Source organism: Ranitomeya variabilis, chromosome 7 (genome assembly GCF_051348905.1).
Source record: "Ranitomeya variabilis isolate aRanVar5 chromosome 7, aRanVar5.hap1, whole genome shotgun sequence".
NCBI lineage: Eukaryota > Metazoa > Chordata > Amphibia > Anura > Dendrobatidae > Ranitomeya > Ranitomeya variabilis.
The window spans coordinates 155,586,582-155,610,677 of NC_135238.1; the positions used below are offsets into that span (position 1 = coordinate 155,586,582).

At 43.3% G+C, this 24,096-nt stretch overlaps 1 long non-coding RNA gene across 1 annotated transcript in view; it reads right to left on the reverse strand.

Moving 5' to 3' along the window:
• Positions 1-5,727: 5,727 nt before the first annotated feature.
• The window catches only part of LOC143785700 (uncharacterized), a 53,877-nt gene continuing 35,508 nt past the window's right edge, over positions 5,728-24,096 (reverse strand). Inside the window, exon 3 of the long non-coding RNA XR_013218053.1 lies at positions 5,728-6,022. This is a non-coding gene — a long non-coding RNA (uncharacterized LOC143785700). The remainder of the gene's footprint in view (positions 6,023-24,096) is intronic.

Here is a 24,096-nt window from a genome sequence, read left to right on the forward strand (position 1 = left end):
TGCAGCGTTTCTGTGCGGAAAAAAAAGCTGCAGATCTGCAGGAAATCTGCAACGTGTGCACATAGCCTCAAACTCCAAACATTGGTATGAAAGCCTGGTAGAAAGTATACAGAGTTTCCAGATCTTATTAAGAAGTTATTCCCATCTTATCACAAGATGGCATTTTGCTGCGACCACCCACCTATCATGAAAATATAAGGACCACTGTGCTGATTCCGCTCCTAGTGCTGCACTTGTTACTGCACAGCTGTGCTCCTAGAGCCCCTGATTGCATCAAGAACTGAACTCAGCACCAAGCACTGCTGTGTGTATTAAAAAAGGTAAGGGATTGTGCAGGTTTGGAGCTCAAGTTTGCAGTCACTCTATGTGACTGCAGACATAAGAATCCCAACAGCGCACACTGTCAGGATCCTCTAGTGCCGGGGAAAGGCGGTCATGTGACCTCAAGTATGCGATTTTTATACTTCAGCCACATTCCAACTAGACAGGTCCAGCTTCGCTCTTGTATTGAGTAAGGTCGTGTACGTTTAGTCGGCATGGAACCGCATGTATGCAAATTGCATGCTGGCGGTCACACTCCTGCATTGGCACTGGAAAACTCTGACAGCACGCAGATTGCATGCTGTGAGGATTCACAAGTCTGCAGTCACATAGAGTGACTGTATACTTGAGCCGTAATCCTGGACAACCCCTTTAAGGATTGATGAGGGTTCCAGAAATATTGAAGTGATTATACAATCACTTTATTGGATGAGAACACGTATATGTTCTTATTATTCAATGAATTTAAATAAATTATGCAGTTAACAATATTCATATAGGACCCCCATTTATTATTATCATTATTATTATTATTATTATTTCATTATTATTATTAGTCCTTTAAACATTGGCAATTATTGCTTTTTGTAAATTCAAGTCCTTTTGCTCTTTGTTAGCCAAATACTAGAAAATATATAAAAAGGGAAAATTGCTGCTTTTCTTTGTTGGCTGTAGGTAATGTCAATACTTGTTTCCTATATACCGGTATGTTGAAAAAAAATCATGAATGGTTTGTATGACCTTAAAGAGATTACAAAGCAATATCCTGAATAGTGCCGGTAAAAGAAGACAGCCTTTTATAGTAACTAGCGTATGCACAAACATTACGGCGTCTCCAGCTATTCCATCAATACCATATCAAACAATACACAATGAGGTGATGTAAAATATTGATCCGAACCCTCTCTGGCTTCATACCTCGTTCTGAACCGGGAAGAACATTAGCGTTCTTTGTCTGAAGTGGTGTCTCTCCTTTGCTGCTGTCTTTGATCATCTGACAGCCATATGACTGCTTTGGGCTCACTAATTGATCTTTCAATCTCACCCATTATGGAAAAATTGATTTAACCTATTATTTGCTAGATGATGTTAAAAACCACGGCTAAGTCGAATATTCCTTATGTCCATCTGATATGAAAAGATCGAGACATCATCATGTTTACACATGTTTTATTATTTTACATATTTTACAGGGGTTATCCTACTTAAAGATTTTTTAAAAAATGATGTAAAAAACAAAAAACACACTCCTTCCTGATCACTCCCCGGCAATCCAATGTGAAGCCTTTAATGGGACAGCCAGTCTTCATTTAAATGATTCTGACGTGACTACTGCTGCCAATCAGTGGCTGTAGCTGTCATGTCCAACACTATTGGAATCATGGCTCCCATTGCTGAGAGGTGATGTCAGCAGTATGGCACATGACCACTGCCCCACCTGGTTGGCTAGGTGACTGAGTACTGTTTTTTTTTTTTTAATTTTCATTTGTGTCTTTTTTTTTTTAATTGAACACTGGATAAGGATATGAACATCTTCAGGGCATTTTTCTTTACCTGAATGCATATATTTTGGGCTAAAATTAATTTTTGCAATTAGGCTTTTATTTAAAAAATAGTGCCATTTGCATTCTATAACCTCTGTTCTACAGTATCCAATGCTGGCTGCAGAAAGAGTTAACTAAGAATCTATCATGAATGATCACATGAAGGTTCAGCTCCCCCTTGATGCGGTTTATAGTGATAAATCAGCTCAGTAAAAGACAAGAGGTATCAATTCTACCGTCATAGCTAGCTCACTGACAGAGTCGTATTAACCACTAGGCACTGGAGTCCAGTGGAAGCAGTGATGATGTCCCAGACCAAATATGTGTCTAAAGAGTAAGGCCACGTGCACATGCTGAGTATTCGGTGACATTTTTACCTCAGTATCTGTATGCCAAAACCAGGAGTGGGTGATAAATACAGAAGTGGTGAAGTGTTTCTATTATATTTTTCCTCTGACTGTCCCACTCCTGATTTTGGCTTACAAATACTTAGGTAAATAGCTCACCAGATACCATGTGCATGTGGCCCAATTGTGTAGATACAGGCTCAGACTGGCCCACAGGAGAGCAGGAGAATCCTCCGGTAGGCCCTTGTGAAGGAGTGCTGAGGAGCAGTGCTGTTACACTTGATTCACAATTTGCTGAAAAAAAGGTGTCATCTAATCATTCATTAAACAAGCAATATTATGTATAAGCGAAAGTTAATTTGGGTATTAGGGTCAGGTTCATTTTGCATGTAGCTGAACAAGGTACCCCAAGAATCAATGTTACTGGCGGGCCGTTGTTCACAGGACTACATTTCAGCTCCTCTATGGAGCATTTTCAAGTCTGGTATTTTTGAAAGGATTTACACTCATCTATTCATTTTTATTATTACCTGTATTGTCCTTTAAAATATTATACATTTTACGCACGCTTCCTGCTGACACGATTCAGTATTTAGATTTGCCTGATAATTAGTGTTGAGCATTCCGATACCGCAAGTATCGGGTATCGGCCGATACTTGCGGTATCGGAATTCCGATACCGAGATCCGATACTTTTGTTGTATCGGGAATCGGTATCGGGATTAATATCAATGTGTAAAAGAAAGAATTAAAATAAAAAATAGGGATATACTCACCTCTCCGGCGGCCCCTGGACTTTACCGCCATAACCGGGAGCCGTTGTACCTAAGAATGCGCGCTTGAAGGGCCGTAGATGACGTCACGGCGCTCTGATTGGTCCGTAGCGGTCGCGTGACCGCTAGGCGACCAATCACAAAGCCGTGACATCACCTAAGGTGTTTCAAGCGCTTGAACGACCTTAGGTGACGTCACGGCTTTGTGATTGGTCGCCTAGCGGTCACGCGACCGCTACGCGACCAATCAGAAGCTGCGGACGTCTTCTAAGGTATTTCAAGCGCTTGAAAGACCTTAGGTGACGTCACTGCTTTGTGATTGGTCGCGTAGCGGTCACGCGACCGCTACGGACCAATCAGAGCGCTGTGACATCATCTAAGGCCCTTCAAGCGCGCATTCTTAGGTACAACGGCTCCCGGTTACGGCGGTAAAGTCCAGGGCGCGTCAGAGGGTGAGTATATCCCTATTTTTTATTTTAATTCTTTCTTTTACACATTGATATGGATCCCAGGGCCTGAAGGAGAGTTTCCTCTCCTTCAGACCCTGGGAACCATACAGGATACCGTCCGACACTTGGTGTCCCATTGACTTGTATTGGTATCGGGTATCGGTATCGGATTAGATCCGATACTTTGCCGGTATCGGCCGATACTTTCCGATACCGATACTTTCAAGTATCGGACGGTATCGCTCAACACTACTGAAAATCTTATTTCTTCACTTTATTTGTGCTCACAATTACAGTTAGTCCTCGGGTTTCGACAATCTCGAGTTAAGTAGTTTCGTGGTCACGACGCTTTATCCGATGCAAAACCGCGTAAGTCGAACTACGTGCAGCGGCGGAAAACTAGATTCCAGTACTGTACCCTGTTACACGAGGAAAGCGAGACTCCTGCACGCCATAACATTATGCCTCCCAAACGTAAGCTAGACTCATCTGATACCAGTGCACTTACAGTACAGTATTTAATTACTAAATGTACTGTACTGCACAATATTTTACTGTACCTATGTTTATTGATAATTATGTAGGGTACTGTGTTAGGATAGGTGTTTGGATAGGCTAAGTGTTTGCAGTACTGTACTGTTATTATGGTACAGTACAGTACTGTATGAATGTATATTCCGACTTACGTCAAAATTCGGTTTACGACGCCGAGTAAGAACAGATCAACGTCGTAAGTTGAGGACTACCTGTAAAGGGGTTTACTGGGACACTGATATTGATGAACTTTAGGATGTCATCATTGTAAGATTAGTAAAGGTCTTCTGGCAGTTCCACAAATCAGCAGCCTGACGGAGCTGTGGTGCTCCGCCACGTGCATCATCCCATCGGTTGTTTACTAGGCACAGCACGTACATTTAGTATTACAACTCACTCCAAAACACTTAACTGGGACTAAACTGCAGACTGCTGCAACCAGACGCAGCCTTTATATGATGTGAGCTGTGCCTGGTAAACAATAAAGAGGACATAGTGCTTGTCAGAGTAAGGCTAGGTGCAGACAACTGTATATTCTCTCATCCGAGAGAATCTGGTCAATTATGCAAATCCCCCTCTGATCAAACTCTGATCAGAGTATAATCCCATTCTCTCAAATGACGAGAAGATGGAGAAAAAAATGTCTCCATCTTCTCCAATGTGTGAGTCCATGGAAATCGGACTTCACTCACATGTCATTCAGGTGCAGTCCAATGTTTTACATAGACTTATTGACTTGCATGGCCAAGTGCGATCCAAATATTGCATCAAACTTGGGCATTCAGTGATTTTTAAAAATTTTTTTCCTTTGGCCAGGCCCTGTTCAAATTAAAACTATGACATGTGCACAGCCCCATAGAATAACATTGGTCTGAGTGTGATCCAATGTGTTGGATTGTACCCGGACTGCAACATTACAGTGATGAATATGCGCATATTTCTCACTGTCATGAGCGGTCCCACGTGACCGCTCACACAGGACAGGCTGCCGGCGCTGAGAAGAGAGTGGAGACATCGCGGGAGCTGGGTTAGTATTTCTTCTGCAAGGGGCCGGGCGGCGCACTGGGTTTGGGTCACATGCAAACTTTATTTTTCACAAAAAATAACAAAAACTTGATCTTTCATCTCTTCTCTCCTGCGGGGGAGAAGAGATGAATGCCGCCTTCAGCACCACACAGGGGGGACAGCGCTTAGTGTAGCGCTGTCTCTCCTGCACGGTCCATGTGGTCCTCAGGCGGCACATGGGCGGCACACGGATGCCGCACTTGTGCCACACTGATGTGCCACGTGAGCACACTGACACACGTACACGGATAACTTCGGTACCAATTTCTCCGGTACCGGAATTATCTGGACGTGTGAAAGAGGCCTAAGGCAGACCAATCAGTTGATTGTGGGCATGTAGGGAATCGGAACTTTACAGTTCTGACATTAATCACCTATCCTAAGACTAGGTCATGAATATCAAAGTAAATATAAAAATCATCTTTAGAAATATATTTTATACATACAAATTGTGAATTTGTCTATAAAGATAGGTGATAACAATTTATTTTCCATATGCAGTGCTAAGCATAAATGAATACAACCCCTTTGATGAGAGAGAATTTAATCAATATCTCACTGAATACAAGAACAATTTTCTACATTTTGATAATATTGAATTTCATAGAACATTGTTTAACTCATAACATGACAGTAAGCTGAATAATATAACTTTTATTAGAAATGTTCAGTTTTACTCAAATTAGTTGAAGCATAAATGAATACATCCCACATCAAAAACATCTACATCTGGTATTTTATATGACCTCCATGATTTTTAAGGACAGCACAAAGTCTTCTAGGCATGGAATCAACAAGTTGACAACATATTGCAACATCTATCTTTCTGCTTTTCAAGAATGACCTCTCTTAGAGCTTGGATTCTGGATGGAGAGTGACGCTCAACTTGTCTCTTTAGAATTCCCCATAGGTGTTAGATTGGATTCGGATGATGACTGCACGACAGTGAAGAAGTCTTGTAGTTGTATCTCCCTCTCTGTATCTGAATTCTGTAAAGACAAAATCAGGTGAAAATCCCCTGGTTTAACATAAAGTGGCCATACAAAGGTCATTATATAAGCATTTTCCTTCATATTTTATATAACGGGCACACCTAGGGCTCGCTCACATGAGCGTATAAATTTGACGAGTGCAATCTGATAAAAAAGGGATTGCACTTGGATCAATTTTCTTCAATGAGGCAGAGCAGATCTGCATTTTCTTTTCCTCAACAATATTCGGCATGAGGAAAAATTGGCAGCATGCTTTAATTTAACTCAGTGTGTGACCAAAAAAAGGATTGCGGCATATAGTACAAGTGGTTGCATGATCGTATCTTCAAGCCTAAGGGTATGTGCTCACGTTGTGGATTTTGCTGTGGATCCGCAGCGTTTTTGACGCTGCGGATTTGCAGCTGTTTTCCATGAGTTTACAGTACCATGTAAACCTATGGAAAACAAAATCCGCAGTGCCCATATGCGGAAAAAACCATGCGGAAATGCTGCGTTGTTTATTCCGCAGCATGTCAATTCTTTGTGCGGATTCCACTGCGGTTTACACCTGCTCCATAATAGGAATCCGCAGGTGTAAAACCGCAGTCGGAATCCGCACAAAAAACGCGGTAAATCCATGGTAATTCCGCAGTAAATCCGCAGTGCGTTTTACCTGCGGATTTACAAAAACAGGTGCGGAAAAATCCACAGAGATCCTACCTACGTGTGCACATACCCTTAGGGGTTAACAAAATCAGTGAAAATTAAAAAAAAATGTTTGAAAAAATATGAAAAAAAGTTCATATCACCCTCCTTTCCCCCCAGTGAAAATAAAGATATTAAAAAAATACACATATATGAGATCACCGCATTCAGAAAAGTATGATCTATCAAAATATAAAAACAATTAACCCGACCAGTAAACACCGCAAATGGAAAAAATTCAAGAACGCCAAAATTAAATTTTTCTTGTGGCCACAATTCTACAAAGAGTGCTGTAACAAGCGATCAAAAAGTAACATCTGTCCCCAAATGATACTAATAAAAACGTCATCTCACCCCATAACAAATAAGCTATCATACAGCTTCGTAGGACAAAAATAAAAATGTTAAGGTGGCAGAAAATGGAGTCAGAACTCCAAATTTTATTTTTTTGTCAACGCTAAAATGATTAAAAAAAACTGGACATATTTGCTATCGCCGTCATGGTATTGGAAAATCATATTGCATGGTAATTTTTACCATAAAAACAATTCTCCAAAACAATGTCAGAATGTCAGAATTGTTTTTTTTCACAACTTCACCGCACTTGGAATTGTTTTCCCGTTTTCGAAGTACACTGTGTGATAAAACGAACGGTGTCAGTCAAAAGTATAACTTGTCCTGCAAATAACAAGCCCACATATGTCTATGTGGACAAAAAATAAGTTATGGCTCTGGGAAGAAGGGATGAAAAATCGGAAACGAAAAAACAAAAATGGTATGCGTCGTGAAAGGGTTAAACAGCCACAGAGAAGCAAATAATTACTGATCTACGATTGTTTAATGCTTCAAAACTGGGTGATATAAACCCACCTTATGTCTGCCCTTGAGCCAAAGGCCTCAACTAAGTGCTAAAGTCCCTTGTCATGAAGTGGTAAATAATTCTCTGTCTGGATTAGTCGTTATTTTGAGTTGAAGTTGGAGAAACCACTTATTATGTGTGTTGATCTATTTACATTGTTGCTATTTGATTGGTTTATTGAAAACAATAAAAAGTTTGCTAATAAACTGAATTTTCATTGGGGGTTGAATAATTTTTACTGCAGCTGCACATAATGTCAATTGACATGACATTAGCAGCATACTTACTAAGGCCTCATTCAGGCGTCTGTTATACATATATGTGTTCTATCCATGGTTTTCACAGGTAGAACATGTAACCATTATAGTCTACGGGGCTGTTCACATGTGCGTGTCTTTTGTGGACAGTATGACTGCAAATAAAATTATGGAAATATGTCCATGTTTTATTTGCACTGTGGATTAAAATCACAATTACCAATACCAGTCAATAAGTCCGTGAAAATCACATAGATATTGTCAGCGTGCAATCCGTATGCTGTCTGTAATTAAGATTGTAAAGAATAGGAGAAGCTTTGTAATGTGCAGTATTTATTGATTTTTAGATACATGAACTGACTGTCATAGAAAATATTAAAATCTGTAAGCCACATTAGACAGGAGACATTTAACCCCCCTCCTCCTCTGTCACACAGAATTGCAGCACAGGACAAGAGATTGCAATGTGAGCTGACAGGTTAAGTCTCCTAGAGATAGGCTTGTGCAATAGACAAAGGGAAGTGAACCATCCTAATTAACATGCAGGCAGCTACTTTGTGAAGTGAGGGACCCCGATAGCACCCAGGTGACTGAACGAGGATGTCTATTGTGCATGGGCAAAGAGTTAAGACAGGAAAAGCCTCTTAAGTTTTGAGAGGATTGAAACGAATATCTCACACCCTTTAAAGATAGTTATTGTTCTTCAGAGATGCAAATTCTTGTCATCCAAACATCTTAGAAAAGTATGAATGGGACATACATTTTCAGTTTCATGACTAATTGGGGAAGAAGATGCATGTTTTTTCATAACTGTAACCCATGCCTTTAAGCCCCAAATTCATAGTGGCCAGATAACTGACAACAGCCATGTCATGCTTAATCTATAGGGAAAGGTAAAAACTCGCTGAAAAATATGGTGACAATCTCAAACTTCTGTGATCATCAGGAGTTACATAAATCAAGAATTTCCTAAAATCCTGAGGGGCTGAGAAGAACCCACAACCCGGCCCATGGGAAGTTATCAAGGAGGGTGTCGGTGTTAGGCTGGTTTCACATTTGCAGTCGGGAGGGCTGCGGATGGCAGCGTACTTCCTCCCTTCTTCCTCCTTGAAGCCTCGTCTCCGCTCCGCCTACTCTGCACGCCTATCTTTAACATTGGGTACGCAAGGACATGCTTTGTATGCGTTGTATGCGGATGCATCAGCATGCAATGATTTGACGTGTGCAGCGACCGCATCCTCATACAATGCATGTCCCTGCGTACCCAATGTTAAAGATAGGTACTCAGGGTAACGCAGGATGCATGGAGAAGTAGGAGGAGAGTAGGCGGGGCTTCAAGGAGGAAGAAGGGAGGAACTAAGCCGCCATCCGCAGCCCTCCAGACCGCAAATGTCAATCTAGCCTAACTCAGGTACTCATAAAAGGTCAAGCCGAATTATGATCTTGATTCCTGTAGAGAAATAGACATCATGTATGCATGATTCCTGTCTGCTGGACATTCTTCAAAAGAAGTACTCTCTAGGCCGAATCATGTCTATGATCGATGTAGTAATTTTCCTTTATTTTACCTATTTTATTTTATGTAACTGTACATGCTGGATTGTTTTATTCCTTTTTAAAAACTCTTGCCATATGCTACCTACCAGGCATCCAGTTGGCCTGAATATAAAAAAAAGACAGCTGGTGCGTCTAATAATCTGTCTTAGGTTATTGTAGAGGTCACAGTGACCGTAATGGAGGTATAAACATATTGCATGCTTTAGAATCAGATGGGTATATACCAAACACTCACTGTAAGTTCCTCAATAACCAGCCTATTAGTGGAAGCAGCCTGTGGCCTCCTTTGTTAATTGTCGGTCAATCGAGTAATTGTCTGGACGATAGGGGGCAGCAGAGAGCTGTTTGACACAAAGATCACAGCTGGTGATGAGACTCTGATAAAAACATTGATGACATTCAGACTATTTTAATTGTTACCAATAATAATACATTTGGATAGAGGAAATATTCTATCTATAGAAATGATGATGAATAACTATTTTTAGATCTGCAGTCTCTGTCACTCCAGCTCTATTTCCCACCTAGGGCCTCTTTCTGCTTGACTGCCAGCCTCTATGCTAAGTTACTTCAGGCAAACGAGCTGTCATGGAAGCAGGAAGATGTGGTGCTGATGTCATGCGGGTACTGGGTAGACTACAGCTGATTACCCGGGCCCCTGCGATATCCCTCAGACTAGGGAAAACCCTGTCTGTCCCTCTCCCAGAATTTACACTGATGGTGTGCTTGTCTGGGCCGCCAGGCCTGACCCTGACTCCTGTTTCAGTCCTATGCTGAAACTTCCACCCGCCACCCAGTGATTAGACCACACACCAACCCCTACAGAAAGCACAGACAGGGAAAACTAAAAACGCACCACGCCGCAGACACACAGGAAAATACTATAATGTGTACAGGGCAAAACAAATACAAATATAGGAAGGAGAAATATGACAAAGGATAATACACCACCAGATACGATATTTCTTCTCCTAGACCACAACTCCAGACCGAGATCACCAGGCACAAGACACAAGCTATAATCGGCGATGCCCAAAGTCCAGAATGACTATTTAAAGGCCACGGGCGTGACCCAGCCTCCAACCCGATTACCAGCTAGATTAACCCCGGACAACCTGGATAAAGTCTAGCCGGCGCCAGTGAGCGTATAGTGGACGAATGTGGAATTATCGCTGTCTGTCGGACGCCCTAGTGTGAATAGCGTCCGACATGACAGTACCCCGCCTTCTACGAGGGACCCCAGGGCCCTCACGACTTATAGGACCCGGCTTGTCCAGATGGCGACGGTGAAACATACTGACCAGCCGATCCGCATGTATGTCCGAATCTGGTACCCAAGACCTCTCCTCCGGCCCATAACCACGCCAGTGTACCAGGTACTGTAATTTACGGCGCACTATACGAGAGTCAACCACCTTGGAGACTTCAAACTCCAAATTGCCATCCACCAAGACTGGAGGTGGCATCGGTGCCGTGTCCACGGAACCCACCACCTTCTTTAAAAGAGATCTGTGAAACACGTTGTGTATCTTATATACCGTAGGAAGCTCCAATCGGTAGACTACCGGGTTAATGATGGCGGCGACCCTAAATGGACCAATAAACCTTGGACCCAATTTCAGGGATGGTACATTGAGTTTTATGTTTTTTGTGGACAACCACACCCAATCACCCACACTCAGGTCCGGACCTGGCACACGTCTACTGTCAGCCACTCGTTTGTACCTTGCACCCACGCTCAGCAAGCTGTCATGATCTCCATGGCCAGAGAACTAGCATAAGCCTCTATAGGAACAAGCTCTTGGAAGATGTAACTGTACTGACCATGAACTAAACCTACCGCATCATCTAGAAGTAGCCAGGTAGCATGTCCTACTTTTTATCCCTATATGCCCAGCGCCGGCCGGAGAACTAAATAATGCTAGCAGAGGAAAATATAAGACCTGACTCACCTCTAGAGAAATGCCCAAAAAGGAGACAGAAGCCCCCCACATATATTGGCGGTGATATGAGATGAAACAACAAACGCAGCAGGAAAATAGTTTTAGCAAATTTGAGGTCCGCTTTCTAGATAGCAGAAGACAGAAAGCATACTTTCATGGTCAGTAGAAAACCCTAACAAAACACATCCAGAAATTACTTTAGGACTCTGGCATTAACTCATAATACCAGAGTGGCAATTCCTGATCAACAAGAGCTTTCCAGACACAGTAACGAAACTGCAGCTGTGAACTGGAACCAAAATACAAAAACAAAACATGGACGAATGTCCAACTTATCTAGTAGATGTCTGGGAGCAGGAACAAGCACAGAGAGGCTTCTGATAACATTGTTGACCGGCAAGCATCTAACAGAGAAGCCAGGTTATATAGCGACACCCAGATCTAATCAGAACAGGTGAACAGGGAAGATGATGTCACAAGTTCAATTCCACCAGTAGCCACCGGGGGAGCCCAGAATCCAAATTCACAACAGTACCCCCCCCTCAAGGAGGGGGCACCGAACCCTCACCAGAACCACCAGGGCGATCAGGATGGGCCCTATGAAAGGCACGAACCAGATCAGAGGCATGAACATCAGATGCAGTGACCCAAGAATTATCCTCCTGGCCGTATCCCTTCCACTTGACCAGATACTGGAGTCTCCGTCTGGAAACACGGGAGTCTAGGATTTTTTCCACAACGTACTCCAACTCACCCTCAACCAACACCGGAGCAGGAGGCTCAACGGAAGGCACAACCGGTGCCTCATACCTGCGCAATAACGACCGATGAAAAACGTTATGAATAGAAAAGGATGCAGGGAGGTCCAAACGGAAGGAAACAGGGTTAAGAATCTCCAATATTTTATACGGACCGATGAACCGAGGCTTAAACTTAGGAGATGAGACCCTCATAGGGACAAAACGAGAAGACAACCACACCAGATCTCCAACACAAAGCCGAGGACCAACACGACGGTGACGGTTGGCAAAAAGCTGAGTCTTCTCCTGGGACAACTTTAAATTGTCCATCACCTGCCCCCAGATATGATGCAATCTCTCCACCACCGCATCCACTCCAGGACAATCCGAGGATTCCATCTGACCGGAGGAAAATCGAGGATGGAACCCCGAATTACAGAAAAACGGGGAAACCAAGGTGGCAGAGCTGGCCCGATTATTGAGGGCGAACTCCGCCAATGGCAAAAAAGCAACCCAATCATCCTGGTCAGCAGACACAAAACACCTCAGATATGTCTCCAGGGTCTGATTAGTCCGCTCGGTCTGGCCATTAGTCTGAGGGTGAAAAGCAGACGAAAAAGACAAATCTATGCCCATCCTAGCACAAAATGCCCGCCAAAATCTAGACACAAATTGGGTTCCTCTGTCAGAAACGATATTCTCAGGAATACCATGCAAACGAACAACATTTTGAAAAAACAGGGGCACCAACTCGGAAGAAGAAGGCAATTTGGGCAGGGGAACCAAATGAACCATCTTAGAAAAACGGTCACACACCACCCAGATGACAGACATCTTCTGAGAAACAGGCAGATCTGAAATAAAATCCATCGAGATGTGTGTCCAAGGCCTCTTAGGAATAGGCAAGGGCAACAATAATCCACTAGCCCGAGAACAACAAGGCTTGGCCCGAGCACAAACGTCACAAGACTGCACAAAGCCTCGCACATCTCGTGACAGGGAAGGCCACCAGAAGGATCTTGCCACCAAATCCCTGGTACCAAAAATTCCAGGATGACCTGCCAACGCAGAAGAATGCACCTCAGAGATGACTTTACTGGTCCAATCATCAGGAACAAACAGCCTATCAGGCGGACAACGATCCGGTCTATCCGCCTGAAACTCCTGCAAGGCCCGCCGCAGGTCTGGAGAAACGGCTGACAAGATAACTCCCTCCTTAAGAATACCTGTGGGGTCAGAGTTGCCAGGTGAATCAGGCTCAAAACTCCTAGAAAGGGCATCCGCCTTAACATTCTTAGAACCTGGTAGGTACGATACCACAAAATTAAACCGAGAAAAAAATAATGACCAGCGCGCCTGTCTAGGATTCAGGCGCCTGGCGGTCTCAAGATAAATCAAATTTTTGTGGTCAGTCAATACCACCACCTGATGTCTGGCCCCCTCGAGCCAATGGCGCCACTCCTCAAACGCCCACTTCATGGCCAAAAGCTCCCGATTCCCAACATCATAATTCCGCTCAGCGGGCGAAAATTTACGGGAAAAGAAGGCACAAGGCCTCATCACGGCGCAGTCAGAACTTTTCTGCGACAACACTGCCCCAGCTCCGATCTCAGAAGCGTCGACCTCAACCTGAAAAGGAAGAGTCACATCAGGCTGACGCAACACAGGGGCAGAAGAAAAACGGCGCTTAAGCTCCTGAAAGGCCTCCACAGCATCAGGGGACCAATTAGCAACATCAGCACCCTGTCTAGTCAAATCGGTCAATGGCTTAACGACATCCGAAAAACCAGAAATAAATCGACGATAAAAGTTGGCAAAGCCCAAAAATTTCTGAAGACTTTTAAGAGAAGAGGGCTGCGTCCAATCACAAATAGCTTGAACCTTAACAGGATCCATCTCAATGGAAGAGGGAGAAAAAATATATCCCAAAAAGGAAATTCTCTGAACCCCAAAAACGCACTTAGAACCCTTGACACACAGAGAATTAGACCGCAAAACCTGAAAAACCCTCTTAACTTGCCGGACATGAGAGTCCCAGTCATCCGAAAAAATCAGAATATCATCCAGATACACTATCATAAATTTATCCAAAAAATCGCGGAAAATATCATGCATAAAGGACTGGAAGACTGAAGGGGCATTAGAAAGACCAAAAGGCATCACCAAATACTCAAAGTGGCCCTCGGGCGTATTAAATGCGGTTTTCCACTCATCCCCCTGCCTGATCCGCACCAAATTATACGCCCCACGGAGATCAATCTTAGAGAACCACTTGGCCCCCTTTATGCGAGCAAACAAATCAGTCAGCAACGGCAATGGGTATTGATATTTAACCGTGATTTTATTCAAAAGCCGATAATCAATACATGGTCTCAAAGAGCCGTCTTTTTTTGACACAAAGAAAAAACCGGCTCCTAAGGGAGATGACGATGGACGAATATGTCCCTTTTCCAAGGACTCCTTTATATATTCTCGCATAGCAGTATGTTCAGGCACAGACAGATTAAATAAACGACCCTTTGGGTATTTACTACCCGGAATTAAATCTATAGCACAATCGCACTCACGGTGCGGAGGTAGTGAACCCAGCTTGGGTTCTTCAAAGACGTCACGATAATCAGACAGGAACTCAGGGATTTCAGAGGGAATAGATGATGAAATGGACACCAAAGGTACGTCCCCATGAGTCCCCTTACATCCCCAGCTCAACACAGACATAGCTCTCCAGTCAAGGACTGGGTTGTGAGACTGCAGCCATGGCAATCCCAGCACCAAATCCTCATGTAGATTATACAGCACTAGAAAACGAATAGTCTCCTGGTGATCCGGATTAATACACATAGTCACTTGTGTCCAGTATTGTGGTTTATTATTAGCCAATGGGGTGGAGTCAATCCCCTTCAGAGGAATAAGAGTTTCCAAAGGCTCTAAATCATACCCACAACGATTGGCAAAGGACCAATCCATAAGACTCAAAGCGGCGCCAGAGTCGATATAGGCGTCAGTAGTAATAGATGACAAAGAGCAAATCAGGGTCACAGACAAAATAAATTTAGACTGTAAAGTGCCAATGGAAACGGATTTATCAAGCTTTTTAGTACGCTTAGAGCATGCTGATATAACATGAGTAGAATCCCCACAATAGAAACACAACCCATTTTTCCGTCTAAAATTCTGCCGCTCGCTTCTGGACAGAATTCTATCACACTGCATGCTTTCTGGCGTCTTCTCAGTGGACACAGCCAGATAGTGCACAGGTTTGCGCTCCCGCAGACGCCTATCGATCTGAATGGCCATTGTCATGGACTCATTCAGACCCGCAGGCACAGGGAACCCCACCATAACATCCTTAATGGCATCAGAGAGACCCTCTCTGAAAGTAGCCGCCAAGGCACACTCATTCCACTGAGTAAGCACAGACCATTTACGGAATCTTTGGCAGTAAATTTCAGCTTCATCTTGCCCCTGCGATAGGGACATCAAAGTTTTTTCTGCCTGAAGTTCCAAATGAGGTTCCTCATACAGCAAGCCCAAGGCCAAAAAAAACGCATCCACATTGCGCAACGCAGGATCCCCTGGTGCCAATGCAAAAGCCCAGTCTTGAGGGTCGCCGCGGAGCAAGGAAATCACAATCCCAACCTGCTGTGCAGGGTCTCCAGCAGAACGAGATTTCAGGGACAAAAATAGCTTACAATTATTTCTAAAATTCTGAAAGCTAGATCTATTCCCTGAGAAGAATTCCGGCAAAGGAATTCTCGGCTCAGATACCGGAGCATGAATAATAAAATCTTGCAAATTTTGTACTTTCGTGGTGAGATTATTCAAACCTGCAGTTACACTCTGAAGATCCATTATTAACAGGTGAACACAAAGCCATTCAAAGATTATAAGGAGAGAGAAAAAAAAGAAAGACTGCAGCATAGACAGACTGGCAAGTGATCCAATTAAGAGCACAGAGAAAAAAAAAAAAAAAAAAAAACTCTCAGCAGACTTCTTATTTCTCTCCTTTCTCAGCCAAGGATTTTAACCCTTTAGTGGGCCGGTCAAACTGTCATGATCTCCATGGCCAGAGAACTAGCATAAGCCTCTATAGGAACAAGCTCTTGGAAGATGTAACTGTACTGACCATGAACTAAACCTACCGCATCATCTAGAAGTAGCCAGGTAGCATGTCCTACTTTTTATCCCTATATGCCCAGCGCCGGCCGGAGAACTAAATAATGCTAGCAGAGGAAAATATAAGACCTGACTCACCTCTAGAGAAATGCCCAAAAAGGAGACAGAAGCCCCCCACATATATTGGCGGTGATATGAGATGAAACAACAAACGCAGCAGGAAAATAGTTTTAGCAAATTTGAGGTCCGCTTTCTAGATAGCAGAAGACAGAAAGCATACTTTCATGGTCAGTAGAAAACCCTAACAAAACACATCCAGAAATTACTTTAGGACTCTGGCATTAACTCATAATACCAGAGTGGCAATTCCTGATCAACAAGAGCTTTCCAGACACAGTAACGAAACTGCAGCTGTGAACTGGAACCAAAATACAAAAACAAAACATGGACGAATGTCCAACTTATCTAGTAGATGTCTGGGAGCAGGAACAAGCACAGAGAGGCTTCTGATAACATTGTTGACCGGCAAGCATCTAACAGAGAAGCCAGGTTATATAGCGACACCCAGATCTAATCAGAACAGGTGAACAGGGAAGATGATGTCACAAGTTCAATTCCACCAGTAGCCACCGGGGGAGCCCAGAATCCAAATTCACAACAGCAAGCGCTGTTTCACTCTCTTCCAAACGGATGACAGTTGTGCTCCTAGCTGGTCCTCCACCAGAACGCCAGCAGAGCCAACCTGACACAGAGTACAAAATTGAGGATGGTGCCCGTAAACACAAAAGAACGGGGACTCCCCAGACGATTCCTGGCGGTGATTATTAATGGCAAACTCAGCCAAAGGAAGGAACGTCGACCACTCCTCCTGGTTGTCAGAAACAAAGCAGCGTAAGTACTGCTCCAAATTCTGGTTCATACGCTCGGTCTGACCATTTGACTGAGGATGAAATGCCGAAGAATGCGACAACTTGATCCCCAGCCGTGAGCAAAATGCTTTCCAAAACTTTGCCACAAACTGAGTACCCCTATCAGACACTATGTCAGATGGAACCCCGTGAAGTCTGACCACCTCCTACACAAAAACCCGAGCCAGAGTCTTCGCGTTAGGCAACGAAGGCAAGGACACAAAGTGCGACATCTTTGAGAACCGATCAACAACCACCAAGATGACCGTGTTCCCAGCTGAGGAGGGTAGGTCTGTAATAAAATCCATGGAGATCTCCGTCCATGGCCTACTGGGTACCCCTAGAGGATGTAATGAGCCAGCAGGACGGGAACGAGGTGTCTTTGCCCTAGCACACGTGGTACATGCTGATACGTACGAGACCACATCCTGTCGGATTTTGGGCCACCAAAACCGACGCGACACCAACTCCAAGGTACCCCTAACCCCTGGATGGCCAGCCAGAACAGTATCATGATGCTCACCCAACACCTTTAGGCGAAGATGGAGTGGTACAAATGATTTGTTAATGGGAAGCTCTGGTGGTACTTCCTCCTGAGCCTCGGCAATCTCAGCCTCAACCTCTGTCGTGAGAGCCGAGACCACTACACCCTTTTGGAGGATGGGTACCGGATCTTCCCAAGGTTCTCCCCCCGGAAAACACCTGGATAAAGCATCTGCCTTAGTGTTCTTAGACCCCGGTCGGTACGTAACAAAAAAGTTGAATCGCGTGAAAAACAATGCCCAGCGAGCCTGCCTGGGGGACAGACGCTTAGCTGACTCTAAATAAAGCAGATTTTTATGGTCGGTGATAACTGTAACCTGGTGGACCGACCCTTCCAAGAAGTGTCGCCATTCCTCAAAAGCCAACTTGATAGCCAACAACTCCCTGTTGCCGATATCGTAGTTACGTTCGGCGGGCGACAGCTTCTTGGAAAAGTAGGCGCATGGACGCAACTCGTATAACCAAATAACCTATAACTCTCAATAAACTATATAAAACAATACTTTATTAATTAAAACCATAAAACACAACCACAGACATACCAACACTAAACAACCGTGCTCTCTGACTATATCCTATCCTGGGGACACTGGATGCCTACTGCCTAGCAGTGGAGGTTGGCACCCTACATATAACGAGATTGGCGCCCCCACTCAACGACGACTTACCCTAAATCTCCTATTGCTGCCCTATATATAGATGTGTAACAGCCGGGCAACCAAATATCCAACAGGAAATAAGATTAGGGTAACTAGATATCAGTAATCAGAATTACCCACTGGTAAGTAGGGCAAACAAATATATATGTTTTTTTGATAGGGTGAGAGACACAGACATACAAAGTGCAAAATTAGTGCAGAATAAAGTGCTGAAAAAGTGAACAAATATTCCTAGCTAACCTGCTCCCTAGCCTCAGTATCTGCCTTGCTGTGGAGGTTGGCACCCTACTGTACAGCGGAATTGGCGCCCCCACTCTGCGACGGCTGTCCCTTGGATACCCTATGGGTAGCTCTAAGCAGTCCCACAAACTAATATAGATATATTTGATAGATTTATATCAGGAAAGGCAGAAATAGATGAACACACTGATTAAATAGTCAGTACCACATGCCACAGGCTGACAATGCACCTATAGAGTGTATAACCAAATCAAAGATATCATAACACTCATATATATAATTCCATATGAATTATTTTAGAGAGGCAGTTCTCTCAAAGAGGCTGTTATCCCAAGAGAACAATCATATAACACTCTTATATGGGACTATCTGCCTCATTTATAGTTCTTATCAAGATTATTTTGGCACATATATATGAATAACAGTGCAATGGAGCAGTAGACTAGAAAGGGTACTCATCGTAGTTCAAAAGATGTCATGGTGCGCCTCTACGCGTTTCACCTTACGGATCATCAGGAGGCTTTGATGTATGGATGTGTCATGGAATAACCAGCTCACTCATACTTATATAGATTCTGAAGTTAATAGATAGTAGTAGCTACTAGAGGCATGACTCCCCCTATCTTTAACATGTCTGCTATATCGAACCTTTTATAACACGGGAGTCTATTGAAAGGTATATGTTGTGCATATACTAGCCGCCATGTTGTTGTGGCCCCTCTGGTATATACATTCAATGTACTCCATACCGATTCCTGTTATCTCTTGTGCGCCAGTTGGGCCTCGCTGTGCTTGGCGTGCGTCTCAGCTGGAGCGCATATGACCGCGCTTTCAATGGGGCGCATGACCGGAAATGGTCAGCGCTGCCCAGGACCGTAATTGCGCATGCCCGATGGTATGTATTTACTAGGCGTACTTTACAGCTGGAACGCACATAGCCGCGCCTTCCATAGAGCGCATGACCGGAAGTGGTCAGCGCTACCCAGGACCATGATTGCGCATGCCCACATGGTGTGTATTAATGCTTCAAACAAACCTCTGCTACAGCCGGAAGATCCCACTAGGACGCACATATCCGCGTCAGCAGCACTGCGCCGGACTCATCGGCTTCACTGCACAGCGTCTATGGTTGCTAAGTAACGAGAGGTTCATAAAATAGCAGCGATCATGTTAATAAATATAATGCTAATCATAGGGAAACCTGTTCTAAAGCTTATACAAGCGCACTATAGTTTGTCATGTAAATACTTTGTTGTAGAAGGTCTAATATATTAATAATAAGGCACCCACTACACCCAATTTATTCATAGCGCTATGAAGCACCATATATTTCTAGTGCTACAATTATATTACTATATAAATAGTTTGTGAGGAAGAATAACGTATACACAAAATAATAAATATTGATATTCACGGTAAATACCGTGTACCCTCTATAAACATGGGTCAGTAGAAGTAACGTAGCAAATATATATATAGATACAGTAGTCCAGGTAGCCCTTCATGAAACAACAGTCGCATAGTAGGGACACTCAGTAAGTTTTTTGTATCTAGTGGCCTAATTAGCACGAGAAGGGACAAGATAAGTAAAAGGTAAATCAATCAGAGAATAATAAATAAATGAATGAACAAAATAGAAATAAGCCACGAAGAGGATAGATAGATTATTATAGGAAGCATGCAAAGGACTGGTTTTCATTCAGTCCAGCTGGTGCTATACAATTTATACGATGGATCCATGCACATTCTTTCTGTAACAGCAGTTTATCAAAGTCGCCACCTCTTGGATTTGGCGTATAGACCTCTATTACACTAAAAGCAATCTCCTGCAAATTGCCCCGATGTGTGTCATTCATATGTTTGGCGATAGGTGTATCACGTCCATGTTTTATATCGCCTATGTGTTCACCAACTCTTCTCCTAAATTCCCTCTTCGTTTTGCCCACGTAATCTTTAGGGCACCCACAGGTAGCAATATAAACCACGCCTTTGGTCTTACAGTTTGAAAAATCACGAAGATAATATTCTTTGCCAGTAGATGAACTAGTGATGGATTTACATGGTTTCATATGTCTACAATTGACACAGTTGCCACATTTGAAAAAGCCACAGATTTTTCTGTCAAGCCATGTGCCCTCAATAGCAGGTCTTTTAAAATGACTATGCACTAAGTTATCTTTTAGGGAGAGGCCCTTTCTGTATGTTATTTGGGGCTTTACTCCAATCATATGGGTCAAATCTGGGTCAGCAGATAAAACATCCCAGTGTTTTTCCAGGATCTTGGCCACTCTTGTATGCTGACAATCATAGGTACCAATGATCCTGATGGTCTCCAAATCAGTAGTTCGTCTCTTGCTCTGAGTTTGTAACAGAGCATTCCTGTCCTGCACAAGGGCATGATTGAAAGCTGCCTCTACAACACCTCTGGGGTATCCCTTTTCCCTAAAGCGATTTTTCATATCCCCTGATTGGTCTATAAACGTGTTGGTATCTGAGCAATTTCTTCTTAATCTTAAGAACTGACCTTTCGGAATACCTCGTTTGAGAGCTTGCGGATGGTGGCTCTCCCATCTTAGTAGGCTATTGCTACTTGTAGGTTTACGAAAGATCTGTGTTTTAAGTGAGCCATCACCATTTATCTGAACAGACACATCCAGGAATGACAGTGCTTGTGAATTAATTTCGCAGGTAAAAAGCATACCTATGGCATTATCATTTAGTTGTTGAATAAAATTACCAAAGGCTTCCTGCGTCCCCTGCCATATAATGAAGACATCGTCAATAAATCTGTACCAGACCCCCACATGTTGATTCCACCATCTCACATCGTCAGGAAAGACAATCGTTTCCTCCCACCAGCCCAGGAACAAATTAGCATACGATGGGGCGCAGGGACTCCCCATCGCTGTGCCCCTGAGCTGGTGGAAGTACTTCCTGTCAAACATAAAATAATTTCTCGTGAGTGTGAAGTGTAGGAGATCCAGTACAAAGCGATTGTGTGCCATACACTGGGTTGCTCTTGTCTTTAAGAAGTGGTTCACTGCCGCTAGGCCTAAGTCATGTGGGATGTTACTATAGAGAGCCTCCACGTCTATCGAGGCCAAAAAGGAGCCCTCAGCTACATGTATGCCATCCAATTTAAGTAGCAGATCTGAGGTGTCTCGAATGTAGGACGGAAGGGCTTGAACAAATGGTCTCAAAATTTCATCTATGTACACACCACAGTTTTGTGTTAAAGAGTCAGAGCCTGATACTATTGGCCGTCCTTTAATTGGGTTCAACCCTTTATGCACCTTAGGTGTTGTGTAAAAGGTGGCAGTAAGAGGATAAGTTGGTAACAAGAATTCAAATTCACTCTTAGATATCAAGTTACTCATTTTAGCTGTTGTCAACAGATTCTCTAACTCATGCTTATAAATGAGAGATGGGTCTTTAGGTACTATTTCATATGTGCCAGTATCTCTCAATATAGTGTAGCACATGTGTAAATAGTCCTCTATTGTCATAATCACCAAGTTACCTCCTTTGTCGGAGGGCTTGATGACTAGATCATTACTTTTCATAAGCCTGGACAGTGCTTCATGTTCCCTCTGTGTCAAATTTGAACCATATGGCCCCGTGGGAATTTTCCGTAGATCCCTCTCTACCAGTTTTAAAAAAATATCAATACTGGTTACGTCTCCTTGTGGTGGCATTTTCTTACTTTTGTTTTTAAGTTTGGTGAAAGGACATAGATCATTTTCCTGGCTATTTTCTTCCAATAGGCCCATCAGAGCCATGTACCCCTCTAAGTCCTCATTAGCCAGACCTAGTCTCTCACATTCAAGTCTATTATTGGCTGCAAAGAATTTTTTCCACTTTAGTTTTCTACAAAACAGATTGATGTCTTTCAGCCAGCTAAAACAATCATATCTGTTTGTAGGTACAAAGTTGAGCCCCTTCAAAAGGAGACTATAATCATCTCTAGTTAGGACATATTTGGAGAGGTTAATTATCTGGCCCCTATTTAGACCTTGGGTCGTAGGTAATAGCCTGTCCGTGCATTCCTCTCTAAAAAAGAGACCGATGAGGATGCTGAGGATGAGGACACATTGTTGCCATTGGGAGGGCCTCTCCCTGGCTGTTGTGATTGACCCCCTCTTTGGTGCCCTCTGGGATGATATTTTCCTCTGCCTCTCCATCCCTGTCTAAAGCGTCTGTTTACTCTCGGGATGAAATTCCCTTGAGGGCGTTCTGTGTCAGATGTCTCAATATCAGATGAAGAAATGTCAGAGATACTATTGCAACTGAAGCTGTATGCCTGATTATCACTGAACGCCCTCAAGTCTCTTTGAAACTGCTGTTGCTTTCTATCTTTGATGAAAGATTGGTATTTCTCAACCGAAGTTTGTAAAAGGCCCTCCCTTCTATTAAAATCGGGATCTGCCTTATGTTTCAAAATGTTGTCAATTGATTTATTCAACTGCTTGGAGGAAAGCTCAAATAGCTTCCTTTCCTCCTCAAGGAGTAAACACATAAATCTAATTGATGACTCAATAGACTCTTTTAGCCACTTGGTCAGTAGTTCAGATGAAGCTGTCCTGGGAGATGGATTTAGATTAATTCTCAGGCCTCTGGGTATCACTCTATTTTTAATGTAGTTTTCCAGGGCTTTTATCTCCCACCAAGATTTAATGTGTTCTTTGTAATCTCCGTATAGGTCTCCAAATAATGATTTAAGTGACTGACTGTTGCTGTTCGGCCCCAAATCACTATTAGTGCTAAAGGCCTGATTGGCTTCCTCTACCCATGCTTCTGTGTTCACGGGACCTGACAAAAAACTTGCCATGCCACCTCAAAGTATATTATAAACCAGAAATAAATAATGCCTATAGGTCAAGAGAGAATCAAAGTATAACCAAATAACCTATAACTCTCAATAAACTATATAAAACAATACTTTATTAATTAAAACCATAAAACACAACCACAGACATACCAACACTAAACAACCGTGCTCTCTGACTATATCCTATCCTGGGGACACTGGATGCCTACTGCCTAGCAGTGGAGGTTGGCACCCTACATATAACGAGATTGGCGCCCCCACTCAACGACGACTTACCCTAAATCTCCTATTGCTGCCCTATATATAGATGTGTAACAGCCGGGCAACCAAATATCCAACAGGAAATAAGATTAGGGTAACTAGATATCAGTAATCAGAATTACCCACTGGTAAGTAGGGCAAACAAATATATATGTTTTTTTGATAGGGTGAGAGACACAGACATACAAAGTGCAAAATTAGTGCAGAATAAAGTGCTGGACGCAACTCGCCCAAGGATGAGCCTTGTGACAGCACCGCCCCCACTCCAACCTCAGACGCATCAACTTCCATGGTAAACGGTTTTGATACGTCCGGTTGCACCAGAATGGGGGCCGAAGCAAAACTGTTCTTCAGAAATTCGAACGCGCGCACAGCAGCCTCAGGCCAGGCGGAGAAATTGGTACCCTTTTTCGTCATGTCCGTAAGCGGTTTAGCAATGGTAGAAAAATCTTTGATAAATTTTGTATAATAATTAG